The 25,080-nt window shown below is 36.9% G+C and overlaps 1 pseudogene; it reads left to right on the top strand.

Moving 5' to 3' along the window:
• Positions 1-399: 399 nt before the first annotated feature.
• Positions 400-880, top strand: LOC109702073 (large ribosomal subunit protein eL21-like; annotated as a pseudogene).
• Positions 881-25,080: the final 24,200 nt, after the last annotated feature.

The raw sequence follows: 25,080 nt of genomic DNA, 5'->3' as shown, positions 1-25,080 counted from the left end.
ATGAGGTTGGAACTGGATCTTGCTTCATTGGAGCCTTGGGATGACTGTGGCCTTGGTGAATGTCTTGATTACAGCCTACGAGAGACCTTTGGCCAGAGGACTCAGCTAAACCCTTCCCAGATTCCTGACTTACAGATATCATGAGATAACAGAAGTGTGTTTTTTTTAAAGCTATTAATTTTGGTATAATTTGCTAAATGGCAATGGATGAATATAAGAAACAGACACAAGGTGTGTGCCAACTTTCCAACTTCAAAGCATGATCTCCTTTCATTGTATTCACTGATTCTTTACGTGCCATGTGATCCTGGACAGTTTGTCACAACTTTGTAATTCTTTATGTATTAATAAAAATAGGGTCTTTTGGCTAGAACCACCATGTTCCAGAAATTTGCCAAAATGACAAACACAAAGGGAAAGAGGAGAGGAACCTGATATGTGTTTTCTAGGCCTCTTAGGAAACATGGAGTTGTTCCTTTAGCCACATGCATGCGAGTCTACAAGAAGGATGACATTGTTGAGATCAAGGGAAAGAGTACTGTGCAAAAAAGGAATGCCCCACAATGTTACCACAGCAGAACTGGAAGAGTCTACAATATTACCCAGCATGCTGTTGGCATTGTCGTGAACAAGCAAGTCGAGGTCAAGGTTCTTGCCAAGAGAATCAACGTGCATATTGAGTATATTAAGCATTCTAAGAGCCGAGGTAGCTTCCTGAAGTAGGAAGGAAAATGATCAGAAAAAGAAGCAGGCCAAAGAGAAATAAACCTGGGTTCAACTGAAGCACCAACCTGCTCCACCCACAGAAGCACACTTCGTGAGAACCAATGGAAAGGAGCCTGAGCTGCTGGAACCTATTCCTTATGAGTTCATGGCATAAAAAGTACAAAAAAAAAAAAAAAGACTCCGGACTATAAAAATTTAAATAAATAAATGCATAAATAAAATAGGAATGAGGCCCATAGTACAGTGTTACAAAGCAGCTTTAGTGAGATGGTGATATATCTTTGACATATTTGCCAGTAAAAATAAGAAAGAGCAGAAAACATTTTCAGGAAGAGTATTTTAATATAATGTCAAGCTGCATAAAATCATGAGCTTTAAAGGATAGCATTCTGGGAAGTAAAAATTTGGGAAGTACAGTAGTTACGTGACCAGGGACAAGCCATTCCGTATATCTGGTTCTGTTTCTCACTGGTGCAGTGATAGTATTGCAAACATCACAGAGGTGTTCTGAACAGTAGTTAAATAAGATCGTGCTTGTAGAATAATTGGCACAGGACCTATATATAATAAACAATAAATTGTAGCCATTTAAAAACATTTTTTCTAGTTTGTTTTATTTTATTAATAATTATGGCATTTTAGGGACTGAGTAAAGAAGAATTCCTGGATTGAGATATTTTTAATAACTAGCATCATATTTTACATTTCCTTTCTATTCTCCAATGCATTGGATAAGTATAAATTCTCACACTTTGGGTCTCCATCTCAATCTCTTTTCTCTTCTCCCCATATTAGGTCATATAGGAGGATTCTCCCACCAGTAATCAGGCCATAAAAGAACAATTTACAAAGGGAAAGCTTCCATCAAAAGGCTTGATTTCCCTAATGAGGGATTCTTAGAGATTAAGCACCAGACATAAGCTAACATCTATGGCCATTGTCAATGACTCTATTGAACATGTGTGGCACTTAGTAGGCACTCGCCATGACCTCCTTGGTATCTGTGAGAGTAACTGCAGAAACCATGCCTGTTTTGTTTATTTTCATTCCTCCATCATCTAGCAGAGAGCTTAGCCTAAAGTAGGCAATCATTTAACATTTGATGAATTAACAAGGAAGCTGAATCCTCTCTAGACAGTCACTATTTGATTTTCTAAAAGTCACAATGTTCATCAAAAATATTGTTCTGTAGAGTTTATTGCTATACTAGATACATGTGTCAATTTTGTTTCTGTTTTTTTTCCTATTATCTGCTCTTATGTTCTGATAAATCTGCATTTAAAAAAAAAATACAGAATTTCCCTCTCATAGACAGACTTAGTGTCCACTTGGTTTCCCAGGCATATGAAATAGAAGATGAGAAAGTAAGCAATTATGTGTACTTTTCCGAGTTGAGTATAAGGATCTCCTTACACCCTGAAGTTACTCAGCCTGTGTTGGCCAAGGTCTGTTTCTGTAGCCACAAAGAACTAGCTCCTTGAAAGGTGCTTTTGTCTAGGTGCCTCCTTTTTAAACTTCAAAGATAATTTGGAAATATTTAAAGAAAGTTGCAGAAAAATCATTAAAGCTGAATTTTATATACTATCCATTGACTTCTCATACAACTATTTGCTTATTTAAATATGTAAATTAAAGCAGTTTATACAAATAATCTATAAATGATTATTTTATAAAGGTCATTATTTTACTGATTCTTCTTTTTATGTATTTGTTCAGAGGTATTGGGATTCTCGGGAGTTAAAAAGACTTACTAACTTAGAAAAAAATCAGCAAAATGTGAACCACATTTTGCAGTTGTAGTAAAAGAAAAAATCCATTATACTCGGATTTTAAAATGTGTGTATGTGCACATATGTGTTCAAACACTTGCCCTCAATTGGCTGAATAAACTTAAAGAAATCCCTTTACCTCTTAATGCTTCAATTTCTTTCTCTATAAAATGGACAAGAGTGTTATGAGCTTGCCCTGGCTTTGTTGTGAGGCTTTAAGGAAACACTGCCATCAAAGTGTCTAGGTAGCTCTACACAGATGGCAGGCATGCGCTCAAGTTTGGGAAGTCTCAATGTGAATGAAAATGGCTAGCCACAAATGAAGTCTAATTAGAAAATAATTACATAACAATCCTCTGAATGGGTAATGGTGAGCACAAAATCTTTTCTTCCCTACTCAATTTCCTATTTAACTTTGGACATACTGTCACAATTATGAGCCAGAACTTTGTGAAAAATACTGTCACAGAAACAGAGCCAGGTTTATAAAAGAAAATTGGTTACTGCATTCAAAATGTTTGTGTCATTTAAACAAAGCTCCAAACCTGTGGGTTTTACTAAGAAAATTATATTAAAAATTCCACTCCTTTAGAAGTAGTTTTAACTTTTCAGAGTATTTTTTATGCCCACAAAAATGGAAAACTGGACACTTGGAAAAAGAATTTATAAGAATTTTCACAGATTATTCAGACTGTATTTCTTCATCCCAATAGATGTGTCATAGAAGCCAGGGAAGCTGTAGGCTATGGAGGTGACCTTATGCTTGTTGGTCCCCCATGTCCTTCAGAGTTCAAGTTCCTCCTGCTCTGATATCCTGGTGAATGTTTGTGCCCGAAGGTCTAAGGGTGCTATACTTTTCTCTCTTATATACTTTCCCTGAAGCACCAGTTTTAACAAAGTGTCCTAATACTTATGAATTCCAAATCACCTCCCCACTCCTGTCACTTCTCTAGTACTTCATGTGGAAGGGCATAATGAACACTCATCCCACCAAGTTCAATCATGTACTGAAGTAATGTATTTTTTCTTTTTCTTCACTAACCTAGTTCCATCTCTCCAAGGATGGAAACATTAACCACCCAGGGAACAGGATCCAGAAGCCTCGAGGTAGATTTAAACACTCCTTTTATTCTCCTCTTTCTCCAATCCAAGTCATACTGACCTATCTTACGGACTCATCCCCCCTCATCACCATCCTGTTTCAAGCTCACAGCATCTTTTACCTATATTATTCTAATACTCTAAGATCCATATCCTAGCTGTGCTAACGCAATGGAGGTTGTGTAGAGACCAAAAAAAAAAAAAATACTCAGAGGCAGTGTGAAAGATATGAGGCTTATTGAAACTTACTAACAAGGGTACTGACAAGGTAGATAAACATGCTAACAAGGTCAAATGTCCAGTGGCAGCCAGTCTAACAAATAGTGTCTCTCTTTCCAAGCACTTCATCAGAAAGTCCAGTGGTGACAGGCTGGGCAAGTAACACTGCTCTCGTAGTGTTCCTTTCAGGCTAAAAGTTGGACCAGTGCTTATCAGCTCCACAGTGCTACAAAGGTCCAGTGGTGGCTGGCTGGACCAAGATCACTTATCCTTTACATATTGTAATTTTTGCCATTCCTGATTATCACAGGGGGAAGGGTTTTATAGTTTAGACTACTAAGAAGCGACGTCCTAGCTTGCTAGCTTGTTTTGTCCTTGTATGACCAGCATTTGAAAGAACAGAAAGCAGGTTCTCTTCTGGATAACATTAGTTTCCAGTTCTGGAGGGAGTCAGTTGCCATCCAGACAGCCCTTATCCAAACATTCTGATTCTGACCTTCCTGGCCCACTTCCATTGCCTCTTTGGCTTGGCTAGAGCCTTGGGAACAAAAAGGAGCACTCAGCAACATCGCACTTGGTGCATTACTTTTCTCAGGGATCATACAAATAGATCCCCAAAAGATCTTCCTTCCTCTAGTCTTGCCAGCTTCAATCCATTCTCCACATGGCAGCCATATTGAAATTCCTAAAGGGCAAATTTGACCATGTCTACATTCACTCAGCATTATCTCTTGGTTGGAATCAATATAACTTGGTATCTTACTTTTTACATGTATTCCTACCAGATTCTTCGTCATCAGTTTACATTGCTCTCCTTATTACAATAATTTCCCAGTAATACTAAGCAGTGACTCTCTCATGATTCTTGCCACTTCAAAAACATATGCCATTTTGCCTGGTGTTCTCTGTCATTGCACAAAATATCTTTTCCTCTTCTTGTATTCCTCCAAGACTTAACTCAAAGTTTACTTCCTTCAGGAATCCTTCAGGGCTCCTCAGACTCTCACAACAAGGCACCAGCCACTCCATTCTGGCACTAGTTAGTAAGGACTAACTTTTCTCTGCAGTCTGAGATCCTTTTTAGAAAAGAGAACTAAGCAGCATAATATAATATTTTAGAATATGGGCTTGGAATTAAAACCCATGGGTTTAATCCTACCTTCACCATACCAGATACTAGCCAGCTGACAAGCTGTTTAGACTCTTTGAGCACCAGTTTCTTTCTCTTTTAAAAGTTGATAATAATAACACTGAATTCAATGGCTGATTATCAGAATTAAATGAGCTGAGACCTAAAGGATGAGGAGTCAGCCATGCAAAGCCTTGGAGAATGTACTTTTCAGGAAGAGAGAATACTGAGGACAAAGGCCCAGCTGATGAAACACAAGGCACTGAATAATTTACAGCCAACATCCTCATCACTACTGCAATAGCCACTCAGCCTAGGATTATAGTTTCTAAGAGAAAACAGTGAAAGTCCCAGAGTTAACACATGGTGCTCGGCAGAACTTCATTAGCTGAGATCTGCTTCATTTCTCCTGCTGCATTTGGATTATCTCTACATTCTACTATTACATTTAAGTGTTGGGTGAAGCGTTAAAGCCCTCTGGAGTGGTGAAAGGACTATGTTGGCAGGGACCCAAAAGACGAGCATAAATGCTGAGTGCAGAGCTCTTCCAAAAGGCTCTGCATGAGGTCGTTATCCAAAATGGCACACCTCTGGATGAGCATTGGGAAGCACATACATTCAGGGCATGTGCACGTCTTGTCAATCTTGACAGCAGTTTTATTTCAGCATGAGATGCTTTTGCCAAGTGACCAGAGACTCAAAGATCGCACTGTTTTTTAAAATGTTTTTTATTTTATAGCAGAGAAATAAAATGATTTATGAGTTTGTCAGAGAACGGATGTTGCCTTTTGAAAAAAAATCCTCCCAGTTCCACAGTGTCATGAATTGCAAATGAACTAATGGCTGGTGTGTGTGTGTGTGTGTGTGTGTGTGTGTGTGTGTGTGTGTCTACACATGTAGCTCAGTGCTTTTCCTCTTTCCTCTCTGCCTCTGTGGTTTGGAAGCCAACTCCACCATGTGCCGTCACTGACTCTACAAGCAAATTGTAATTATAAGGCCGAACAGTCATTTCTAAGAAAAACCAAATCTGTGTTCCATTAAAGTCATGGAATAGTTAAACATTTTTTTTTGCTCCCAACCATAATAAAAAACAGGTTCCCCATTCAATCTGATGCTCCAGAAGCCAGAGGATTCCACATGGTCCCTTCTGTAATATTTGGAAATAGATTCTGATGGTATCCCAGGCAATCAACAGGAGGTCAGCCTCACGTAGGGTTTATCTTGCTCACTGTGGTTTGGACAGCAACTGCCTGGAAGTCCCAAAGTGGTAATCGTTTTCCTCCCTAAGAGACTAAATCTGCTTGCCAGCTACCAAGCATATCCCCTCTGTGTGTCCTTTTAAGACATTCAGTGGAGTCACAGAAATGTGAGCAGTATTCTTTGGAACAAAGGATGAGGAGATGCTACTCTGCAGGACTGGCTTCAAAAGGGGAAAGAATGCTGGAGACTTTCTGTTCATTAGTTTGCAAGAATCATCCTGATGTGTTTTTGTGGTATTGTTTTTGAAAGAAAATCTTCCTCTGTAGATATTTTGTCAGAATGCCCTACATTTGTGTCCATTCAAGGATGCATTTTGACAGTAAACATAACTCTTTAAAGAACGTTTGGATTAAAAAAAAACAAATGCTCTGTAACCACTTACTTCCTATAAAAAACTTACCTTCCATACAGTATCTGCATTGTCTTCAACATTTGGTGAACATACTGAAAATTACCAATGGATTTGAAATTGCAATTTGAAAAGGCCATGGTCTTTGAGCCAAAAGTGCCACAGTGCTTCCCTTAGCAGATCCATGTTATACAGCTGAAGTCGGGATCCTGTGAGGTAACTAACATTTATATTTACACATTGTTCTGTGTCTTTTTCTGTGATCTTGGGTCTACATGTCTTTTTACACATTCAGTTCTCCTGTACACTTTAAAAATGTATTTGTTTATTCTTAGTAGACAAATAAAAGCGATATGTTTGTGTATATATGTGTGTATATACATGTTAGATATGCAGATATATTGCAAAATGCTGAAAGCAAGCTAATCAACATGCATTGCCTTGCGTACTTACTCATTGTTGTAGTGAGAATACAAAATCTACGCTCAGTAATTTTCCAGTACACTGACCTACTTTTTAATTAAATAACTTTTCTTATTATTATTGCTTCTGATACTTAGGAGTGCTTTTGCATTATTTATACTACATCTTTACCCATTTCGGAGTTTTGATTTTTTTACATTTAGATTTTGAATCCAAGTGAATATGATTTTGTGTTTGATCAAATTTATTATTTTATGTGAATGGCTAATTGTTTCAGCACATTTGCTAATTACATGGCCTATTCTTTCCTTTCCTGAGTTTTCACTCCACCACCACTGTACATAAAGCTTTTATATGTACCAAAATCTTTTATCATGAGCAGGAATGGTGGTGCACATCTGAAGTCCTGGCACTCGGAAAGCTGAGACAAAGGGACCATGAGTTCTAGGCCAGCCTGGCCTGCATAGTAAGACCTTGTCTCTAAAACAAAACAAAAATATCTCTTAACCAAAGCTATTTGATTCTTTTGGGCTATTTGTCTATTCTTAATCCTAAAATATATTGTCAGGCTTACTATATATTTACTAAAAAGTCATCATATCTGGCAAATACATTTCTACTAACTAATTATCCATTTTCTAAAGTAAATTTTCTCTTCTTGGTCCTTTCTACTTTTGCATAAATTGTAGAATCTGCTTGTCAAGTTCCAGGAAAAAAAAACTGAGTATTTTGCTTGAATCTCATTGCATTTATAGTTTAACTTTATAAGTTTAATGCCTTTAACATCAAACTATTGTTGTTTATGCATGTATCTCTCCTTTTATTTAGTAATTTTCCATATTTCTATAATTTTGTAATTTCTATGTACAGTTTATACATGAATTTTCTATTATACACACATTGAAACTATTTTTGGCACTACTGTAGTTTTCCTTTTTTCCACAGGAAAATTCTCCTGGGATTTTCTAACTGTATTTTAAAAATCATTTTTCTGTTTGCTTGGAAAAGTTTTTTATATTGATAGTATATAACATTAATTATAATAATGTTTGTTAATTGTTTTAAGCAACTAGTCAAAAAGAAGTAAATATTAAAAAGATGAGGAAAATACAAATCACAAAAAGATGGTAGAAATAAAACAAAGAATTTGAGTTTTTATAGTAAGTATAAATGCACTAATTTCCCAGTAAAATGATAAAGATTGGCTAATACAACAAAAACATCAATAACAGCTATTTGTTATTTGCAAAAATAAATTCTTAAAATACAAAAAGCAGAGATTCCAAGATGGTGGCTAGAGGGAGGAAGCAGAAAGTGAGCCTCCTATAGTGAAATCTTGGAGAGATGCTGGAGACACACTTTGCAGGCATAATCACTGAGAAGAGGCACAACTTTGACCCCTCCACACCTCCAGCCAGCACAGAGAATCTCCACTTCACATTAAACAGAGAAACCAGGCAGGCCCCCGGGTCGCCAGTCGCCCGCACCCAGACAGCTTGGGAAGACGTGGACCAAGTAAGCTTCGTGGTTCCGTGGTACTCCCACAGACAAGCCTTGGCCAGAGAAGCATAGCCCCCTGGACAGATTGACCTCCACCAGGGGAAAGGAAAGAGAAACTGAGTAATAAGCAATAAGAACAATAAAAACACATAGGAAAGAGGGTGGGGTGCCCTGAGTGCTGAAGATTGGGGGAAAGGAATCCTTCCCGGGATTGTAAATAAACAAGCTGGGCAGGCCAGAGAGGCTCTGGCGGGAGCCGGTGCGCCCGCCCAGCAACCAGGAGCAGGAAAGCTTGTGAGAGTGGAGGAGGGAGGAAAACTCCACAGGAGAGGAGGGAAGACCCACTTCCCACGTGAACTGTAAATAAACATGCAGGCCTGAGAACACGGGTGCAGTGTCACCTTTCCCAGTGTGCTTGGAAAGGGGAAAGCTTATAGCAGAGGCCCCCGCACAGGAGAACTCTGAGCAAACAAAGCCTTTGGGGCCAGCTGAGTGCTAAGCTCATCCCAGAGATCTGCATAAATAACGCCTCCAGCAACAGCAGGCTGACAGCAGCAGGCAGGCAAGCCACAGCCACAGATACCATTCTCAGAACTGTCTCCAGACACTTTTTGTTCTTTTTCTCCCTACCTTTGATGAGAGAACAACCGAATTACACCTGCAAGCCGAAAAACTTACTGAAACTGTATTGCATTTGAACTGGGGACATTGCATTTGAACTGGGGACACTTGGTGGGGCTTTGTGTGTGTGTGTGTGTGTGTGTGTGTGTGTGTGTGAATGTGTAGTTTTGTTCTACTTTATGCATCCCCTTTGATGAGACAACTACAGAACAACATCTGAGGCACCATCTCCAGGATTAGAGACTGAGACAGACACCCAAATTATTAAGACAGAAACTTCATTGCATTTAAACTTGGAGGTTTTTTGGTTTTTTGATTTTTTTGGTTTTTTTTTTTTTAATTTTCTATTTTCCATTTTATTTTAATTTATTTTTATATATAGATATTTCTTTCATTTACTTATTTTTTATTTTTATTTTTATCTTTTTTTTATTTTTGATTTTCGATCCTCTCTCTGTCTCTCTAATGTCTGTTCAGCTTACTGTCAATTAGTACACTAATGCTTCCTGTTTATACCTTTGACACTTTCTTGTCTGATACTACACTTGATCTTAGCCAAAAGGACGAGAAGCGATTCTTCTCTGATACCTTGTTCTGTTTTCTCCTTCTTGTCTGTGTATTTGTTTTCCCCCTTTCTTTAACTTCTTGCTTTCGATATTGCTCACCCTTCCATTCTAAATATTACCATTGATATAATTACAAGCTAGAAAATACTTAATTGCACACAGTACAGGGACAGTAACAACACAAAGACAATGACGGGAAGACAGAAAAAACAGTGAAACCAGTTTTCTCACAGCAAAAACTTAGTACAGGAACCAGAGGGGAATGAAGAAAACAGATACTGAGATCCAGACTTCATCAAAATGAAGATAAACTATGCCAAAGGACCCAATGAAGCCCACAAGAATAATTTAAAAGAAGACTTACTACAAGTACTCAATGAGAATTTTATAGAGATGATACTGTATAGGGTCAACCAAAATGTACAGGAGACACTCAAGAAATTCCAAGACAACAAAAATAGAGAATTTGAAAAAGCAAAAGAAGAAATAAAGGAAACCATAGAAGCACTATATAAACACCAAAGTGAAACAGAGAACACAATGAATAAAGGGATAAATGAACTCAGGACAAAAATAGACAACATTAAAGAGGAAACCACCCAGAATATGGAAAACCTCAGAAAAAAGAACGAAACAGAACTGCAAAACAAAACAGAAGGCCAATCCAACAGAAAAGAACAAATAGAAGACAGAATCTCAGAACTTGAAGATGAAATGGTAATTAAAGGAAAAACCGAAGAACTATTAATTAAACAACTCAAGACCTGTGAAAAGAAAATGCAAGAACTCACCAACTCCATCAAAAGACCAAACTTGAGAATCATGGGAATCAAAGAAGGAGAAGAGGTGCAAGCGAAGGGAATGCATAATCTATTGAACAAAATAATAATGGAAAATTTCCCAAATCTAGAGAAAGATATTCCCATACAGATGCAAGAGGCCTCCAGGACACCAAACAGACCAGATCAAAATAGAACTACCCCATGACATATCATCATTAAAACAACAAGTTCAGAAACTAAGGAAAGAATATTGAAGGCTGGAAGAGAGAAAAAACAAGTAACATACAAAGGTAAACCCATCAAAATCACAGCAGACTTCTCAACAGAAACATTAAAAGCAAGAAGAGCGTGGGGTGAGATCCTCCAGGCACTGAATGAAAATAACTTCAACCCCAGGATACTCTACCCAGCAAAACTATCATTCAAAAGAGATGGAGCAATAAAAGTCTTCCATGATAAGCAGAAACTAAAACAATATGTGACCACAAAGCCACCTCTACAAAAGATTCTGCAAGGGATTCTGCACACAGAAAGTGAAACCCAACTTAACCATGAAAAGATAGGCAGCACCAAACCTCAGGAAAAGAAAAAGCAAGACAGTAGAGAGTAACCTCAACTTAGGTACACACAATCAAACCTTCAAACAACTGAGACAAGTAAATGACAGGAATCACCACATACCTATCAGTACTAACACTTAATGTTAACAGGAGCCCCATCTCACCGACAGAAATAATCATAGGCTTAGGATGAAAGGCTGGAAGAAGATTTACCAAGCCAATGGCCCCCAAAAACAGGCAGGAGCACCAATACTTATCTCTGACAAAGTAGACTTCAAACCTACATTGATCAAACGAGATAAAGAAGGACATTCCATACTAATAAAAGGGGAAATAGACCAAAAGGAAATAATAATTATCAACCTGTATGCACCCAATGTCAACACACCCAATTTCATCAAACATACCCTGAAAGATCTGAAAGCATATATAAACGCCACTAATGGTTGTGGCAGACCAGACTTTAACACCCCATTATCATCAATAGATAGGTCATCCAAACAAAAAATCAATAAAGAAATCCAAGATCTAAAATATGCAATAGATCAAATGGACCTAGTTGATGTCTACAGAACATTTCATCCAACCTCTACACAATATACATTCTTCTCAGCAGCCCATGGAACCTTCTCCAAAATAGATCATATCCTAGGGCACAAAGCAAGTCTCAGCAAATATAAGAAAATAGAAATTATACAGTGCATACTATCTGATCACAATGCAGTAAAAGTAGAACTCAACAACAAAAGTAAAGACAAAAAACATGCAAACAGCTGGAAACTAAATAACTCATTACTTAATGAAGAATGGATCATCGATGAAATAAAAGAGGAAATTAAAAAGTTCCTGGAAGTCAATGAAAATGAAAACACAACCTACCGGAACCTATGGGACACAGCTAAGGCAGTCCTGAGAGGAAAGTTTATAGCCACGAGTGCATATATTAAAAAGATTGAAAGATCCCAAATCAATGACCTAATGATACATCTCAAACTCCTAGAAAAATAAGAACAAGCAAATCCCAAAACAAATAGAAGGAGAGAAATAATAAAAATAAGAGCTGAAATCAACAAAATAGAAACCAAAAAAACCATACAAAGAATTAATGAAACAAAAAGTTGGTTCTTTGAAAAAATAAACAAGATCGATAGACCCCTGGCAAACCTGACTAAAATGAGGAGAGAAAAAAACCCAAATTAGTAGAATCAGGAATGCAAAAGGGGAGATAACAACAAACACCATGGAAGTCCAGGAAATCATCAGAGACTACTTTGAGAACCTATATTCACATAAATTTGAAAATCTTAAAGAAATGGACAGATTTCTAGATACATATGATCATCCAAAGCTGAACCAAGAGGAAATTAATCACCTGAATAGACCTATAACACAAAATGAAATTGAAGCAGCAATCAAGAGTCTCCCCAAAAAGAAAAGTCCAGGACCTGATGGGTGCTCTGCTGAATTCTATCAGACCTTTAAAGAAGAACTGATACCAACCCTCCCTAAACCGTTCCATGAAATAGAAAGGGAAGGAAAACTGCCAAACACATTTTATGAAGCCACTATTACACTTATCCCAAAACCAGGCAAAGACACCTCCAAAAAGGAGAACTATAGGCCAATCTCCTTAATGAACACTGATGCAAAAATCCTCAACAAAATAATGGCAAACCGAATTCAACAACACATCAAAAAGATTATTCACCACGACCAAGTAGACTTCATCCCAGGGATGCAGGGGTGATTCAACATACGAAAATCAATAAACGTAATAAACCACATTAACAGAAGCAAAGACAAAAACCACTTGATCATCTCAATAGATGCAGAAAAAGCCTTTGATAAGATCCAACACCATTTCATGATAAAAGCTCTAAGAAAACTAGGACTAGAAGGAAAGTACCTCAACATTGTAAAAGCTATATATGACAAACCTACAGCCAGCATTATACTTAATGGAGAAAAACTGAAACCATTCCCTGTAAAATCAGGAACCAAACAAGGATGCCCACTATCTCCACTCCTATTCAACATAGTACTGGAATTCCTAGCCAGAGCAATTAGGCAAGAAGAAGGAATAAAAGGAATACAAATAGGTAAAGAAACTGTCAAAATATCCCTATTTGCAGATGACATGATCCTATACCTTCAAGACCCAAAAAACTCTACTCAGAAGCTTCTAGACATCATCAATAGCTATAGAAGGTAGCAGGATATAAAATCAACATAGAAAAATCATTAGCATTTCTATACACTAACAATGAACAAACTGAAAAAGAATGTATGAAAACAATTCCATTTACAGTAGCCTCAAAAAAAAATCAAATACCTAGTTGTAAACCTAACAAAAGATGTGAAAGACCTCTACAAGGAAAACTATAAACTTCTGAAGAAAGAGAGTGAGGAAGACTATAGCAAGTGGAGAGATCTCCCATGCTCATGGATTGGTGGAATCAACATAGTAAAAATGTCAATATTCCCAAAAGTAATCTACATGTTTAATGCAATTCCTATCAAAATTCCAATGGCATTCATTAAAGTGATTGAAAAATCTACCATGAAATTTATATGGAAACACAAGAGGCCACAAATAGCCAAAGCAATACTCAGTCAAAAGAACAGTGCAGGAGGTATCACAATACCTGACTTCAAACTATATTACAAAGCAATAACGATAAAACCAGCATGATACTGGCACAAAAACAGATATGAAGACCAATGGAACAGAATTGAGGACCCAGATATGAAACCAAACAACTATAACCAACTTGTCTTTGACAAAGGAGCTAATAATATACGATGGAGAAACAGCAGCCTCTTCAACCAAAACTGCTGGGAAAACTGGTTAGCAGTCTGCAAAAAACTGAAACTAGATCCATGTATGTCACCCTCTACCAAGATTAACTCAGAATGGATCAAGGATCTTAATATCAGACCACAAACTCTAAAGTTGATACAGGAAAGAGTAGGAAATACTCTGGAGTTAGTAGGTATAGGTAAGAATTTTCTCAATGAAACCCCAGCAGCACAGCAACTAAGAGATAGCATAGATAAATGGGACCTCATAAAGCTAAAAAGCTTCTGTTCATCAAAAGAAATGGTCTCTAAACTGAAGAGAACACCCACAGAGTGGGAGAAAATATTTGAAAATATCAGACAAAGGACTGATAACCAGAATATATAGGAAACTTAAAAAACTAAATTCTCCCAAAACTAATGAACCAATAAAGAAATGGGCAAGTGAACTAAACAGAACTTTCTCAAAAGAAGAAATTCAAATGGCCAGAAAACACATGAAAAATGCTCACCATCTCTAGCAATAAAGGAAATGCAAATTAAAACCACACAAAGATTCCACCTCACCCCTGTTAGAATAGCCATAATTAGCAACACCACCAACAACAGGTGTTGGCGAGGATGCGGGGAAAAAGGAACCCTCTTACACTGTCGGTGGGAATGTAAACCAGTACAACCACTCTGGAAAGAAATTTGGAGGCTACTTAAAAAGCTAGACATTGATCTACCATTTGATCCAGCAATACCACTCTTGGGGATATACCCAAAAGACTGTGACACAGGTTACTCCAGAGGCACCTGCACACCCATGTTTATTGCAGCATTATTCACAATAGCCAAGTTATGGAAACAGCCAAGATGCCCCACCACTGACGAATGGATTAAGAAAATGTGGTATCTATACACAATGGAATTTTATGCAACCATGAAGAAGAACGAAATGTTATCATTCGCTGGTAAATGGATGGAATTGGAGAACATCCTTCTGAGTGAGGTTAGCCTGGCCCAAAAGACCAAAAATTGTATGTTCTCCCTCATATGTGGACATTAGATCAAGGGCAAACACAACAAGGGGATTGGACTTTGAACACATGATAAAAGCGAGAGCATACAAGGGAGGGGTGAGGATAGGTAAGACACCTAAAAAATTAGCTAGCATTTGTTGCCCTTAACACAGAGAAACTAAAGCAGATACCTTAAAAGCAGCTGGGGCCAATAGGAGAAGGAGACCAGGAACTAGACAAAAGGTGAGATCAGAAAGAATTAACCTAGAAGGTAACACACACACACAGGAAATTAATGTGAGTCAACTCCCTGTATAGCTATCCTTATCTCAACCAGCAAAAACCCTTGTTCCTTCCTATTATAGCTTATACTCTCTCTACAACAAAATTATAAATAAAGGCAAAATAGTTTCTCCTGGGTATTGAGGGGGGGGAGAGGGAGGGGGCGGAGTGGGTGGTAAGGGAGGGGCTGGGGGCAGGGGGGAGAAATGACCCAAGCCTTGTATGCACATACGAATAATAAAATAAAAAAATAAATAAAGGAATAATGCCTACAAAAAAATAAAATAAAATATAAATACATAAATTCAAAAAAAAATACAAAAAGCAGTATGATTATGATTGAAAATAAAAAGATGGGAAAATAGTAAAGCATATGCACCCAAATGAAACCATACCATTTATGGTAACAAGACAAAGTAGACTTTAAGGAAAAAAGCTTTATTCACCATAAAAATTCTCCTCATAATAACAAATATCTGAATTATTCTGGAAAACATTCTCCAGGTACTTTTAAAATTACATGAACTTTGTATAATAGTTTCAGAGTGTGTAAAGCAAAAGTTCTAGTTGCATTGAAGAGCTGGTTGTTTGGAGGTTATCCTGTGTTCACTGGAAAAGAACAGATGGTATGGATTGTTTTTTTCCTTTGCTGGGATCATTATGATTCCTGAATCTGAAGCCTTAAGTCTCTATTTTTAAATATTTCTTTTTTGGTTTTTGGTGGCACTGGGGTTTGAACTCAGGGCCTCACACTTGCTAGGTAGGTGCTCTACCACTTGACCCATTTCACCAACTCAATCATCATTTCTTTAAATATTGTTTCTATCCCCTCTTTATATCCTTTTTTCTTATAATTCCAATTTAACCTATGTTACTTTTTTTCTGCATCGCGCATGTGCTTTATTCTCTCCTAATTTTTTTTTTGCTCTCTATTCTTTAGTTAATGTATTTTGAGATCTATCTCCCAGTTCACTATTTTTGCTTTAAAACTCCCTTTGTTTTCTTTCATAACTATATTCTCTGTGCTTCAGGGATAAGCAGAATTTTATAAATCACTGTGTTAATGAGGTTGTGGTAATTATTCCTTATATCTATTTTAGTTATCTCCATTAATGATTCCGTAACAGAATCATACTGCATGTATTCTTCAAGACTTGCTACTTTAACTCAATGTCATGTTTTTTAGATTCATCTAAGTTGGTATGCATAGTTATAGTACATTCATGTTCATTGTTTTGTGTGCATCTCACTCATATATACCTATATAGTATTTATACATATTATACATATATATCTTCTGTTGTATTGTACATATGGATTTGAGAAATGCTCAGAATTGGTGCATATATGGGAATGAAATTGCTCAATTAAAATATAAGTGTATCTTCAAAGGCAATAGATAGGGCCAAACTACTTTCCAAAATGGTTGTACCAGTTTATTTTTTAGCTGAGTCCAATCCATTTGTTTGGCATATCCATTAAGATTGTAATTTTTCAATCAACAAATATTTTATACTTTATTTTTATTATTGTTGTACTGGGGGGGTACCTTGTAACATTTACAAAATTTCTTACAATATATCATAGTTGAATTCACCATTCCGTCATTCTCCTATATCTCCCCTCCCCAAGTCCTGGAATAGTTTCAACAGGTCTCAGCTTTCCATTGTATTTAAATTATCATATTTTTTATTCTAGCTATTGTATTTGTTTTTGTTTTTTTTACAAATGTATACCATATTTTTGATGGATATGTATTCATTGATTTAGTTTGTACTCCTTTTATTTCTTTAAGTATGTTAAACATATTAATTATTACATTCTGTATAAATGAATTCCCATATATGATTATTTTGGAGCCATGCTGCTCTTGTTTCTATTTATTCTTTCTCATTATTGTGTGTTTTCCTAATTTTTAGCCTATGTTCATCATGATGTTATGTGTTGATATTCTTTGGTATTTTGAGAGTAGGCATGTTCAAAGAGGAATTACTCTAAATCAACTTTTCTTCCTGGGATTTTTGAGGTCAAAATGGTAGTGTTAATTCAGACCTCAGATTATTTATGATTAAAGTTCACTTGTAATTTCAAATATTCAAAACAGATTGTATACTACCTTCGTTTTCTCTCACCTGTTACTTTGTCATCTCCTTTCCTAGCACAGACCTATTTTTCTACCATAGTTTTCCACTGAGCATTTAGCATTAAGAAAATCCAGGTTTTGCAGAGGTTTCCACAACTTCCCTCCTTCTTCCAGTCCAAGGCTATGTCTCCTGTACCCTGTGGAACTATTAGCATAAGGGGACGTAAATTACTTGGATAGCAAAACATACTTAAGACTACCAGTATCTTGTTTATTTGATGGCTAAATATTCACTGCCTTCTTTAAATTCTAGATTCCTGTTCCTGCTCTGATTTACCCTCTACAGATTTTCCTAATCTTACAAGTTCAGCAATGCATTTAAATAGTGGTTTTCAATGACTCGCTTGAAGAGATAAATTTCAGATTGCAATTTTGTTCACACAAAGCCTTTTTATTCATGGCACAATACTTACCCTGACTACCTGAACTACACCCTGACATTTTCATTTTCATTCTATTCTATTCTATTCTATTTCATTCCATTCATTTTCTTTCTATTCCATTTTTTTAAAATGCCAGTCATAACCACTAAGTTGATTCTCCTACATACAAATGAGATAGAGTCTACAGTTTCAAAAACACCAATTCACCAATTTAAAGGGATGTTTTTCTTCTCTCTCTTCCTCTCCCTCTTTCTTCAATATTTCACTCATAAGTTTTATGTATTTTGTAGCCTAAGGATATTTACCATGTTACCTGTTAACATTTAAAAGTTAGATGCTAACTTTTCCTCATCTATAAAATAAAGATAAAGATAGATAGCACTGATAACACAGGATTGTTATGGGGATTGAATGAAATCATGTACATATAACACATAGCTCTGCCTCTGGCATACAGAGACCCCAATAAATGGTAATGACCTCTATAGGCGTCTCCCACCTCTAATCTTGCTTTTTAGCCCCATGAAGATTATCTTTACATGTGATGAAAAGAGAGGAAAAATGAGAATAAACCTTTTAGCTCTCCAATTGCTCATTTCTATTGAATAATATTCTTCTTTGTTTTTATTCCTTGTGGGATATGTTACTCTCACTCTTAAAGACCACAGAGTCCCTTCCCCTTGTGAATAATTTATGTCCCAACTTTCCTTATATTATGTAGCATACCCTGAGGGAAATTTAATAAGATTTTAATTAGTTCAGATCAATAACTAAAAGTTATGTTTTTGAGTTTCTTAGATTTACCTCATGTACCATACAAGAGACATGTTTCTACTGTATGGGCTTTGGTGGGATGTTGCACAGATTCTCTCTTGTCCTTAATCTCTTTCCTTCCATTCAAATTCCATCTTCCTCTTCACAACCTTCTCCATCTGCTGTCTATGTCTACCTCTTTTTCTTTGAACGTGACCAAGTGGTTCCAACCCCATGGTTCCTCCACAATTTTTCCTTCAGCAACTCACTTTCTACTGGATCTACAAATGGGTAGAGGATGGTGATTGGGTGTGAGAGATGCTTTCATTCTGGTCTTTTGTTGATTTTCTTCTAATTCCCAGATATCAAATATAATAAGTAACTTTGAGGAATGATTTCTTTCTGTAAACCACTTGTCTAGTCAATAAGAGTATTAGATGGTTTTCTTATTAACATGACTTTGACTACATTCCCTGAGAAATTAAAATCCTGGTCTTAGGAAACCAATGACCCATTTGTCCCTTTTCTTTTCTGGAATGCAGTGGAAGAAGAACAATATTAAGTAACATGCTTTGGCCTGAGGTTTCTTGGTGTCTTCCAGAAGTACTGAAAGTTCTTACCATAACTCCCAAGGCATTTTATTATTTGGCTCCCACCTAAATTTCATTCCTTATCTTCTGCCATGACCTGTTTCCCTACCTCCCATTTAGTCTTTCTGTATTTGTCTGTTGTCTCTCTGCATCTGTCATATGGAATTACTTACCAATCCCTAAATTTAGTGGACTTTCTGGTCCCCATACCTTTGTCCAGATTTCCCTCCTGCATGGAACAACTTTCTACTGCATTCTACCTTCTTCATCTAATCCTTGTTTATAAGTATCATAAAACTCAGCACAGATATTTCCCATTCCATCTTCAATCTATGTTAGGTCCCCCACATCATGTCATATGCTTCTTTCTATTATTTAGCACACAGTATATAAATGGTTATCTCTCTCAATAATGTAAGTTCTTTTCTATTTCTATATTGCCAAAGACTAAGGCAGAATAGATATTTAGTGAGTACTGGTGGATGACTGTAGCTTTTTAGTTAATCTCAAGTACAGCCTTTTGTGCTACCTTTAAGAGTAAGTCAAGCATTTGAATTCTCTCAGTCCACAAAGATGGGAAAAGAATGTCCCTATCCTTTATCCCATGAAACTTACTTGCTTTTCTTTTGCCAAAGACTCAGCCTCCTGTCACATCAAGAGAGACGTCTTTCATGATACACTACATGAGTTGCTTCAGTAAGGTTTGGGTTTGCATGATATACTACACAGATTCCCACCACTGTTACAAAATACCCAAGACAAACAAAAGGAGAAAAGGTTTCTTTTGGCTCACAATTCTGAAGTTTCAGTTCATGGTTGGCTAACCATGGACTTTTGGGTCTATGGTAAAATAGAATATCATGGTGATGGGAGTGTTGACATAGGAGGCTGCTCACTTCATGGTGATCAGGAACCAAAGAGAGAGAGAAAGAAGGAAGGACTGGGACCCAATATAGTCTTCAAAGTCACCCCCTCATGACTTGTTTCCTCCAAGTAGACCCTTCTATCTAAAGTTTTCAACACCTCCAAATATATTCATCAGCTTGGGACCATGCCTTCAAAACATGAGCCATGACAGATGAATAGATGAACGTGTGTGTGTGAAAGAGAGAGGGAGAGGGAGAGAGAGACAGCAAGCGAGAGCCCACCTCAGCTTTTTGACTCCTGAATGATTTATCTACATTTGAGGCAATGTTATGGCTCAGATAAGGATTTCAATCCAATGGTAAAAGTGCTTTCTTACACACTGGACCAACACTCCAAAGTTGGAGGCTATGGAGAAGGTAAAATTCTTTTTGCCTCATAGAGTTTGAGTTCACCATTAGTCATGCTGGGTTCCAGACAAGTCACTGAACCTAGAACCTTCTCCCTTTGCCCTGTACTATACCAGGCATGATGCTGCAAAGATGTGATACAGATCTTCCCATCCAAAAGCCCAAAGTCTTTTGACCTTTAAGCAGACCATTTGAATGGAGTATGGTGAGCCGTGTGTATAAAAGTAGAAAATACAAAATAGAGAGTGCTTGAGAAAGATTTAACAATCTTGACTGATGTATCAAGAACAAAATTCACCAGGTTACTAAGGAGATGTGGCATATGAAAAGTGATTTAGGAACAGTCAAATTTGCTGAGGATCCAGAATTTTGTTCTGCTTACCTGGTACATTTTGAGGAATCAAAGCCAACAGCTGAGTAGGTGGTGGGGAAGAAGTCAGAATGAACGCATGGAAGTCCTAGAGAAGAGACTTGGAAGCTCCATTTTTATTATACTGGCTGCTTATTGATTCTGGATGAAGGAAACTGAAAAAAAAAAATTAAACCTCAGCATTTTGGAGCAGTGGGTAGAGACCAAATTCTATCATCTGGTCATCCTATTATCACAATGAAAATGTGGCAGATAACTGGTGAAGATAAGCAAAAATCACTACCAAAATTGTTGCCATGTAGTAGCTCTATAGTGAGCTTACTCATTGATTGGATAAGGAGAAATCTTCAAAAGCCAAGGTCAAGATAGGATAATCTATGCTCCCAATAGCCCTAAAGCTATTCAAAAGTTGTCTTAAAATTATCATTGACTTATACAAGTTTGAGGCCAGCCAGGGTAAAATAGCAAGACTCTACCACAAAAACAAAAAGGGCTAGGGGTGTAGCTCAAGTGGCACAGTACTTGTATATCAAGCATGAAGCTGTGGGTTCAATCCCAAAGAAAGAAGGGACGGTGAAGGGGAAAGAAAAGAGGAAGGAGAAGGCAAAGGGAAGGAAAAGAAAAGTGCAGCTCTTCCCCTTGGTCTTCTCCCATTCCTTTTTCTTTGTGGCTTTTTCACAATCATTTACATGAAGACTGGTACACTCAAGTTACAGGTTATCTGAGCTCAGTGCAACCCATCACTGAGCACACATAAGACCTTAAGCCCAAAAAAGGGAGGAACTTCATTAGGAGTACCTAGTTTGGGACAAATTTAGCTCTCTCAGGAATATCTCCCTGCCTTTTGATATTGAGCCTTCATTTTGGAAAGTTTAGTCTACAATCTTTAATGTCTGTATCTCAAAAGTGGCTGACAAGATAGAGACCTGGACAAGGCTTAATACCTTGCATATGGTTAAAAAAAAAAGGTAATAAATGTTGACAGGAAGCATTAAACCAGGTATCTTTGATTCTGACATGTGCCCTTGGCCACTCCCCCCCCCCACCACACACACAGTCTATTGGGAAAATCTAGGAAAAACCTGGAAAAACAAATCCATGCTAAGAATCATTCATGTCTTCCGAACGAAACTCATGTCTCAAGTACATTCAAATGTCCTTGAATAATTAAGAGTATGTATCTTGATATATCCTTTCTTTTTTTTAAAATGTGGGTTATCTTCTAGATGTATATTTTTTCTATTTTTCAATTTTATTTCTGAAATATCATACATTAATGATACAAGGGGATTTCATTGTTATAATTTCACACATGTGTACAGAGTTGATATATCCTTTAAACAATGACTTGTAGCAGACTTTCTCTCCCAAGAAAGCAGGAACAGATCTACAGGAGTATTTGTTTCAACAATTCTTCTGCGAATTTTGTATGGCTGGATTACATATCACATAAACAGAGTGCCTCAGTCAGAGGGTGAAATATTTGAACTGCTGCAATGACTTATGCTTTCTGAATTGTATGCAGTCCTCTGATTCTTCATATAGCTGCAAAAATTTATCACATGTTTATGTTATTTTGACAATAGCTGGACTGAAATAATTCAGAGGCAAGTCATATTCTCACTTCAGAAGCTGACATACCATGAGGCAGGGAGATTTTCAATTAGTTATTAAATGGCTGAAGCAAATGGCTTGGATGCCTGTTGATGGAGTCATGCAGTAGGGCCTGGATGAGGACAAGGGCATACAGAAGCAAAAACTTCATCATTAAGAAATGCTGGGCACCACTGAATTACTTCATACAGTGTCTGAGCAACAAGGTCCCTGGAACTTCATCTAATCTTCAACTCATTTCTTAGAAATTGAAGGAAACTAAGGACTGAAGAGGGTCTTCTCTTAGGTTATAACAGACTTTAGGCCTCCTTCTGTTCATAGGTATGAATAATCAATATTGTCAAAATGTCCATACCTCCACAAGTGACCTACACAGTGAATGAAACCCCTATCAAATTCCAAAAGCATTTTTCACAGAAATGGAAAAAAATCCTAAAATTTATATGAAATTGCTAAAGATCTCAATTGCTAAAGTGATCTTGAATAAGAAGAGCAAAGGAGACATCACATTTCTTGATTTCAAGTTATATGTCAAAGCTATATCAATTAAAACAGCATAAGCTAGCATCAAAATACACACTGGCCAATAAAACTGGAAGAAAACATAGGAAAACTATATGACATTGGTCTTAGCGGTGATTTTGTTGGATAAGACACAAAAGCACAGGTAAAAATAAACAAGTGAGATGAAATCAAAATAACCAGTTTCTGCATAACAAAGGACCAATAAATGAAAAGGCAACCTACAGAATGGGAGAAAATATTTGCAAACCATATGCACAATAAGCAATAAATAATCCAAAATATATAAGAAATTTATACAACTCAATAGGAAAAAAATTAAAATAACCTGATTTAAAATGATTAAAAGTCCTGAATAGATATTTTTCCAAAGAAGACAACTAATTGGCCAATAGAACATTAAGAGATCACTAATGATCATGGAGATGAAAATCAACACCACCATGGGATATCACCTCTCACTTGAGAAGATGGCTATTATCAAAAAGATAAGTGATGGGCTCAGGTTTAGTTCAGTGGTAGAGCCATTGCTGAGCACACTCAAGGCCCTAGGGCTTCATCCCCAGCACCACAAAAACAAAACAAACAAATAAAAAGACCCGCAGGAGATAACCAATATTCTTATGCATATGGAGAAAAATGAACCCTTGTATACTGTTAGTAATAATGCAAATAAATATAGCCATAATAGAAAACAGTATGGATATTCCTTCAAAAATCAAGATGGAATTGTAACATAAGTTAGAAACCCCACTTCTACTTATATATCCAAAGAAAATGAAATCAGCATGTTGAAGAGCTTAACTGCATACCCATGTTCATTGCAGCAGTATTCACAATAGTTGAGATATGGAAGCAGTCTTTCTGTTGACAGATAAATGGATAAAGAAAATATAATGCACACTCCCAAAGGAATATTATTCACTCATAAAAGAAGGAAATCCTGTCATTTAATACAACACAAATGAACTGTAGAAACTATATTAAATGAAATAAGCCTAACAGAGAAAGTCAATGCTATATGGTTTCATTTATCTGTGGAATTAAAAATAGTTGAACTCATGGAAGGAAAGAGTAGGAAAGTGGCTACCAGGACATGAGAGGAGAAGAAAATGGAGAGGTGTTGGACAAAGGGTACAAACTTTCAGTTATAAGACAATGATTTCTGTAGACCTAATGTGCCACACACTGACCACAGTTAATAACAATTCATTTTATATTTTAAATTTGCTAAGCAAGTAGATCTTACATTTTCTCACCACAGGGGAGAAAATTGTGACTATGTGAGGTGATGGACATGTTAATTTTCTTGAATGTGGCAATCATTTCACGATATATATGTACCTCAAAACCTCATGTGTATTCCATATGGGTGAGTGTGCGTGTGTGTGTGTTTGTGCATATAAATTATAACTCAATAAATGTAGTGGGAAAAGAATTTGGAACTTCTCTGATACAAAATACAAATGTCTAGCTCAGGCATTTTTTGAGCTCAGTTAGGTTTGTGCAATTATTATAAATAAAGTAATGACTGAGGCAGGCATGTGACAGACTGTGCCCTCCCAGAGTTTGTGTACACACAGTCCTCCTGAGCCAGGGGTATACATAACTTGGACTCCTAACCCAATAGCCATACTTCTCAAACAATAAAACTCTGATTTTGTTCATGTGGCCCAGTGCACAGCCCTAGATAATCAATCATGATTGGTGTGAACCACTCATGACAATCACCTTTTCTTTTATTAGTAATTTGCTTACTCAGAGTTAAGTAGCTAAACCAGTTCTGGTCAATGAGCTATAAGAAGTCACCCAGAAGTCCTTTAAAAAGGAATTCCCCCATTTCCATTAATACAGAAATAAAAGGGAAGACAGTCCTTATGTCATCTCATCTTCTCTCTTACGTTCTATTTTTGAGGTTATTCCATGAGACCATTATTCTTAGAGCTGCAGCACCAGTTTTGTGACATGAGGGGATAAATAAACAAACTAAGGATGGTACAGCCAAAGGACCAAAGAAATTACAACCCCTAAAGACATTGTTTAGTTAAAACTAAACCTGGGATCTCACATCTCCAAATAGCCTGCTGATTCAATAAGCTACCTTAAAGTTAGAGATCTTTATGTGACAATTTCTGTTTTTATGCTATCTTTATCTTAAAGATAACCTAAGAAAATTTCCAACGATGGCTAAAACATAATTTATTTGTTACTGGGACAGTTTTTTTTTCTCTGAGCATGGACATGTACATCTTTCATCCTTGTCTCCCAAGTCCCAGATGAGCATCCCACATCAAGCACAGGCTCAGTAAATGTACAAAACATACATACATATAGGTCTACA

Source organism: Castor canadensis, chromosome 13 (assembly GCF_047511655.1).
Source record: "Castor canadensis chromosome 13, mCasCan1.hap1v2, whole genome shotgun sequence".
NCBI lineage: Eukaryota > Metazoa > Chordata > Mammalia > Rodentia > Castoridae > Castor > Castor canadensis.
The sequence above is the reverse complement of the archived record's forward strand: the minus strand, read 5'-3'. Positions and strand labels throughout refer to the sequence as shown.